Source organism: Salminus brasiliensis, chromosome 16 (assembly GCF_030463535.1).
Source record: "Salminus brasiliensis chromosome 16, fSalBra1.hap2, whole genome shotgun sequence".
NCBI classification, from domain to species: Eukaryota; Metazoa; Chordata; class Actinopteri; order Characiformes; family Bryconidae; genus Salminus; species Salminus brasiliensis.
This window is the reverse complement of record NC_132893.1, coordinates 3,718,365-3,724,708: the sequence shown is the minus strand read 5'-3', so window position 1 is coordinate 3,724,708 and position 6,344 is coordinate 3,718,365.

Here is a 6,344-nt window from a genome sequence, read left to right as displayed (position 1 = left end):
TTACATATGGTAGGTGGTTTGGAAAGCATCATAGCGAGGCAATTATCCATATTTAACTAACTTCCCGTTGCCTGTTGTAAAGCCTAACGATATCATATACCCTATAACGCTATATATATATATATTCACTATATCATTCAGCAATGCATTTACAGTAACTTCACCACAGTTCAGAGATGCTGTTAGGCTTACTGACTCTATAATGTGAGCAAAGCAAAAAAATTTTTTATGAGTATTGAATATACTATTAACAACAAATAGTTCTTCCCTCAGGCAATACAGTTCATTAACAGTAGGCAACAGTTGTTGAGCAACATAATGGCCTCAACCATATTAAGCAACATAATGGCCTAGACCATTTTCACGAATCGGTGTAAAATCGATACGTAGCATACTTTCATTTTTTTTCTTTTAATGTTATATCCATGTGCGTTCCGCATTCCTATTGGTTATTCAAAATTCCAGGGTTGATTTGACTTCTTTCACCTACACGGCAGAAGCTAGGTTCGCAATCAAACGTTGCGCAAGTTGAGAAAAGGGCATGCGAATTGATCAGTGAAACACTAAAGCTACTGTTTGCACCAATTCCTGAAAATGGAGTGACCTGTATACAGAGCAGCCAGGTATCCCATTAAATGAGGCCTGAACTCGCTCTCCCACCATTAGTTCTCACTCACTTTTAATATTATTATAATATCATAATATTATAAATCCAAAGGCGCAGGATGGAGACCTCTTTGAGATCAGAAATGAGAATACTTTGCTCTGGAAACTTCTAATCCTATCCCATCCACTGATTCTTGCTTTGCCATAACATTAGCACCACTAACAGGTGTTGTAAAAAACAGTGGCTCCTGTCAAGGGATGGATCTACATTTTAGGCAGCAAATGAACAGTTCTTGAAGGTGACGTGTGAACAGAAAAAATGGGCAAGAAGAAGAATCTGAGACACTTCAACTTCAACAAGAACCACACCTTGTGATGGTCGGAACATCTCTGAAACATCAGGTAGGTCTTTTGTGGGGTGTTCCCGGTGTGCAGTGGTCAGTACATACCAGAACAGCCGATGAATGGTCACCTAAGACTCATTGATGCTCATGGAGGCCCCACCTCGCAACTTACAGCAGTCTATGCCTAGAACGTCCAGGTCTGTTTTGGCGGCACGACAAAGATAGGAGGGAACCTACTCAATATTAGACAGGTGGTACTAATGTTATGGCTTATTGGATGGAAAAACGTCTTGTTTTGAATTTACACAAAACAAAGCACTTCCATGTTCGGCCTGCGGCGGATACGCCTATTCACACCCTTTCACACTGAAGTGACAAGGAGTGCTTCAGCCAACACATGCAGGCCAATGAGAACAGAGGAAATTTACATAGATCACCCTTAAAGGCACGGTAACAAAAAGCCTGTTTAATTTCAGGTCAAAAACGGTCATGTAACATTAAACAATGACTATTTTTAGTGCGGAAACCCACACAAATATGAGTGGGCATGGACAAAAAGCACAAAAATACAAGCAAAATGTCAGATGAGTCCTTTAAAAGGACAAAAATGTCACTCTTTAAGGGACAAAGTCTGAATACCACTGCGTAACAAACCCCCCCGGACCTCCGGGGATTAGCACTGCTCTTCCGAAGATGTCTTGTGATGCACCTCTTCTCAAAGGGATAAGAGACTGATGTAAGAACCACAGATGTTGTGCTGATTTGGGGGTTTGGGGGGGGGTGGGTTGTGGTTTCATGGGAGCGGACGGAGCAAATAATGGTAATTAAGAAGGAAACGGAGGCCATGTCCCGTATTGATGACCTCATAAGGCACTGGCCCAGGCTCAAGCTGACAGGAGGTCACAGCAGGCGATCATTAGCATGCTAAATACACACTCGTACTCTCTCTCTCTCTCTTTCACAACACACACACACATGCACACACACACATACAAACAGGCAGCCAGTGTGAAGGTCTCACTTAGTCATTTCCTGTCATTAGGCTGGATTAGAGGGCTGTAAGGAGGTGTGATCCAGCGCTGTCATTAGCATCCCCCCGCGTGCAGCTCATGAGCCCCTGCAGAACCACTGAGATCACAGCACAGACAGCCTGGTTAGGGGATGCATGTACCCAGTTTCCTACCCATGTTAGTCACGGGGTTATTAATGGAACAATCCGAAGGTGGTAAAATGAATCAATCTGGACGCGGTGATTCAACTGCACTGAACAGAATCATACTGAAGTACGTCCAGTTAATGACTTATGAGAATCATCAAAAAGAGTAAGGGTTATGGAGGAGAATTGTCGCCTAAAGAATCAGAATCAAATTGAATCATTATGAAATACCAGATTATCATGCATTCAAGTGTTCCCTAAAGAATGACAATCGAATCAAATCATTGTAAAATCTGATATTTCATGACAATCAATATCATTCATGAAAGAATCAGAATACATTTTTTTGTAAAAAATGTAAGAGTGACACGTTGAATCGCTCCAGAATCAATCAAATCGAATCTTTGTGAAATCTAAGATTTCATGATACACTAAATTGTTTGCTAAAGAATCATAATTCAGTCGAGTCACTGTGAAATACCAGATTATCATGCATCCAGGTGTTCACTAAAGAATCAATAGAACTGAATCACTGTGAATGCAATTTCATGATGCACTGAATCGTTCCTGAAAGAATCGCAACTGAATGTTTGTGAACCAAAGAGTAGAACACTGAAGTGCTCCTGTGAGAATCACAATCGAACCAAATCTGAGATCTTATGATGCACTGAATCATTCTTGAAAGAATCACTACTGAATGTTTGCAGTGCAATTTCATGATGCACTGAATTCTTCGCAAAAAATCATCAATTGAATCATTGTGAAATCATGATCACCTGATGTTTTTTTAAGGAATCATAACTGAACTGATTGTATTGTAACTGATTGTACAATCTGCTGCAGATTATTGTATTATTAGATTTCATGATGCTCTGAATTACACGCTAAAGAATAACAACCTCGAACAACTTTTTCAAGGAATCATAAATGATAAATGACTCATTGCAAAATATGACATTTCATTGCATCCTTTTGTGGCATCATTAAGGATCTGACTTCATTACTTTGACCAAAATGTTTTACTTTTGGGGGATCCAAATCATCCAAATCATCAAAATGCTCATCAGGATCATCTGAGTTTTGTCCGCAGTAAAGCAGAAAGAGTTTTATTAGAAGTTTGGCACGAACACTAACAGCTTACGATTCTGTAATAATGACTCACAAACGATCATACATCATACAACCCTTAATCACACCTTGCTGTGCTTCAACACAGAGACAAAAGGCCATATCTGGGTATGTTCTCCAGTGAAGAGCATTCTTGGCAACAAAATAAAGAAACCAGTGCAAAAAGATCAATGAGCAAAACTGCAGCTTGAAGACTTCGGGACGCGATGAATTATTCAGCTCACGACAGCTGAAATATTGGTTGTCTTGGGAACATAAATTATCTTGGCTAGAAGAACTTCCCCCACCGGTGGCGAGGCTCCGGCTTTGGCATGTCTTCCCTCCGTTCCACCGCCTCCTTTCAAAATGTACAGCCACACATTTGATCTAGAGCTTTAACATGGATTACGTTAACAACTGAGAAATCCGAGTTTTAAAAACTCGTGTGTGTGAGTCCACACCTCCATTCCTCAGTTTCTTAACTTTCTTAAATTAATCATTTACACATCAGATTCACAGCAGTCGCTGAATCATTCTTAGTAGTTAGTGAGTAATAAGTCTAGGGGTCACGAGCCATCGGGACTGAAAATGAAGAAATAATGTACAGACAGGGGCTGACAGACAGACATTAACAGGGGCTGTCGTATTTGACAAGCTACTGAGCTACCAGGAATAACTGATAAACTGGATGTTAAAGAGATCTTTTCCCTCAGTGGACGACGTGCCAGGGAAATATATCTGTACTGTTTGCGGACGTAGCTAACGTCAGCTAGAGCGCTTTAAAGTCACAGAAGTAAAACGTTTTAAAATGTTTTATATGATAATAAAAATTTGTGTTAGCTTTAGCACCCAGCTTGAAGTTTGAATGACGAAAACCAGAAAGAAAACACTGCTTAACAACCAAAATCTCAGATCAGGTCTATCTGAATACGCCAGATAGGATGAATGAAAGACTGAGCAAATAAACAGACAAACTGACACTGGCTTGGTTGTGTTAGCTCTGCTTGCTAGGTTTAACTTGCGCTGGTGGGGTTAGCTTTCATTACTAGGTTTTGGTTATATATTCTGGTTCGTTTAGCATTTCTTGCCAGGCTTTAGATATGCTAGTAGGTTTAACTTTGCTTACCAGGGTTAGCTTTATTTACTAGCTTTTGGTTATGCTAGTAGGGCTAGCTCTGCTTACCAGCCTTTAGATATGCTAGTTGGGTTACCATTTCTTGCTAAATGTTGGTTATTCTAGTAGGGCTAGCTCTGCTTACCAGCCTTTAGATATGCTAGTTGGTGTAGCATTTCTTGCTAAATGTTGGTTATGCTAGTAGGGCTAGCTCTGCTTACCAGCCTTTAGATATGCTAGTTGGGTTACCATTTCTTGCTAAATGTTGGTTATTCTAGTAGGGCTAGCTCTGCTTACCAGCCTTTAGATATACTAGTTGGTTTAGCATTACTTGCTAAATTTTGGTTATGCTAGTAGGGTTAGCTCTGCTGGCCAGCCTTTAGATATGCTAGTTGGTTTAGCATTACTTGCTAAATTTTGGTTATGCTAGTAGGGCTAGCTCTGCTTACCAGCCTTTAGATATGCTAGTTGGTTTAGCATTACTTGCTAAATTTTGGTTATGCTAGTAGGGTTAGCTCTGCTGGCCAGCCTTTAGATATGCTAGTTGGTTTAGCATTACTTGCTAAATTTTGGTTATGCTAGTAGGGCTAGCTCTGCTTACCAGCCTTTAGATATGCTAGTTGGTTTAGCATTTCTTGCTAAATGTTGGTTATGCTAGTAGGGTTAGCTCTGCTGGCCAGCCTTTAGATATGCTAGTTGGTTTAGCATTTCTTGCTAAATGTTGGTTATGCTAGTAGGGTTAGCTCTGCTGACCAGTCTTTAGATATGCTGCTAGGTTTAGGTCGTTATGCTGGACAGGTTAGCTCTGCTTGCTACTGGATGCACATGACTCTCTTGGTAAGGCGTCTGATTGGCTCTGAACTGTCTCTCGGAGTTCAGTAATAAGCAGTGTTAATAATAGAAGAATGACTTGGCTCATACAGGCGGTGGGACGATGTGTGTTAATGAATCATTAGCATGTCTGAGTCTCTGAATAGCTGAGAACGGCCTAAGAGCTCCTCAGAGCTCCTCAGGTGTGACTCAGTTCTCTGCTTATGATACAACAAGCTGCACCATCTGTTTCCCAGCGGTTCAGTGAAGATTTATGTAATGCAGAATTAACCGCTCCGCCCATGAGGTCACTTTTATTTGAATACATCCCACGGCGAAGATAAGCACATATGTGTGTGAGTGTGTAAGTGTGTGAGTGTGTGCGCACACCACCAAACGATCCAACAACCAACAGAAGGGTAACAAAAGGCTGTTATCTCTCCAGGACACGACTTTGTGTGTTTTATCCTCACACCTTCACAACAAGCGCCCCTGTCTGAGGAAGATAACACACTGACTATTTTGGCTCGGCGTTAAACACACATGCTAAATGCAGGCCTTTGGTCTTTGGTCTGTTTTGTTAGTTAAATGTATGTAAAATTTGCATTACCTGAAAAGCACTGGACCAACATACAGAGAGGGCAACATACGGTGATGCATGAGCATGATAGCCATGTATAGTGTGACAGTACCTCATAAAGACAGAGAGAACACTCCAGAGAAGGACGAAAACACAGAGGTTTAATCCCAAATTACACAACTCCCTATGTAGTGCACTCCTCTCTACGCAGGTCACGAAATTACAGATTCTAAATATAAATACAGCATCATATATCTTTAACAGGACAGTATTGACTTTTATTCATATGTGAAAACCAGGAAATCTGAAATCTAGGGCTATCTGCATGTAGACACTATAAAGTAGTTCACTATAAAGGGAATAAGGAGGTATTTAAGATTCAGCCAGAAAAATGCATCCCTTTTGATGTTTCCTTACAGCTCCTTATAGTTTTCCCCCGTTTTTCTGTGGATGGGATCCCAAAACAGACGAAAACCCCTGGATGTACGAATACTTTTTTTCTGAAGGCCTCAGGGAGCTCTTTGGAGTTGGCCATGGTGATCCCACTTACTTTACAAGTCAAACCAAACTAAATGTTGGAGGTTTAAGAAAGGCTCTCCTACCATGTTTGGATCACCTGCACCTGAT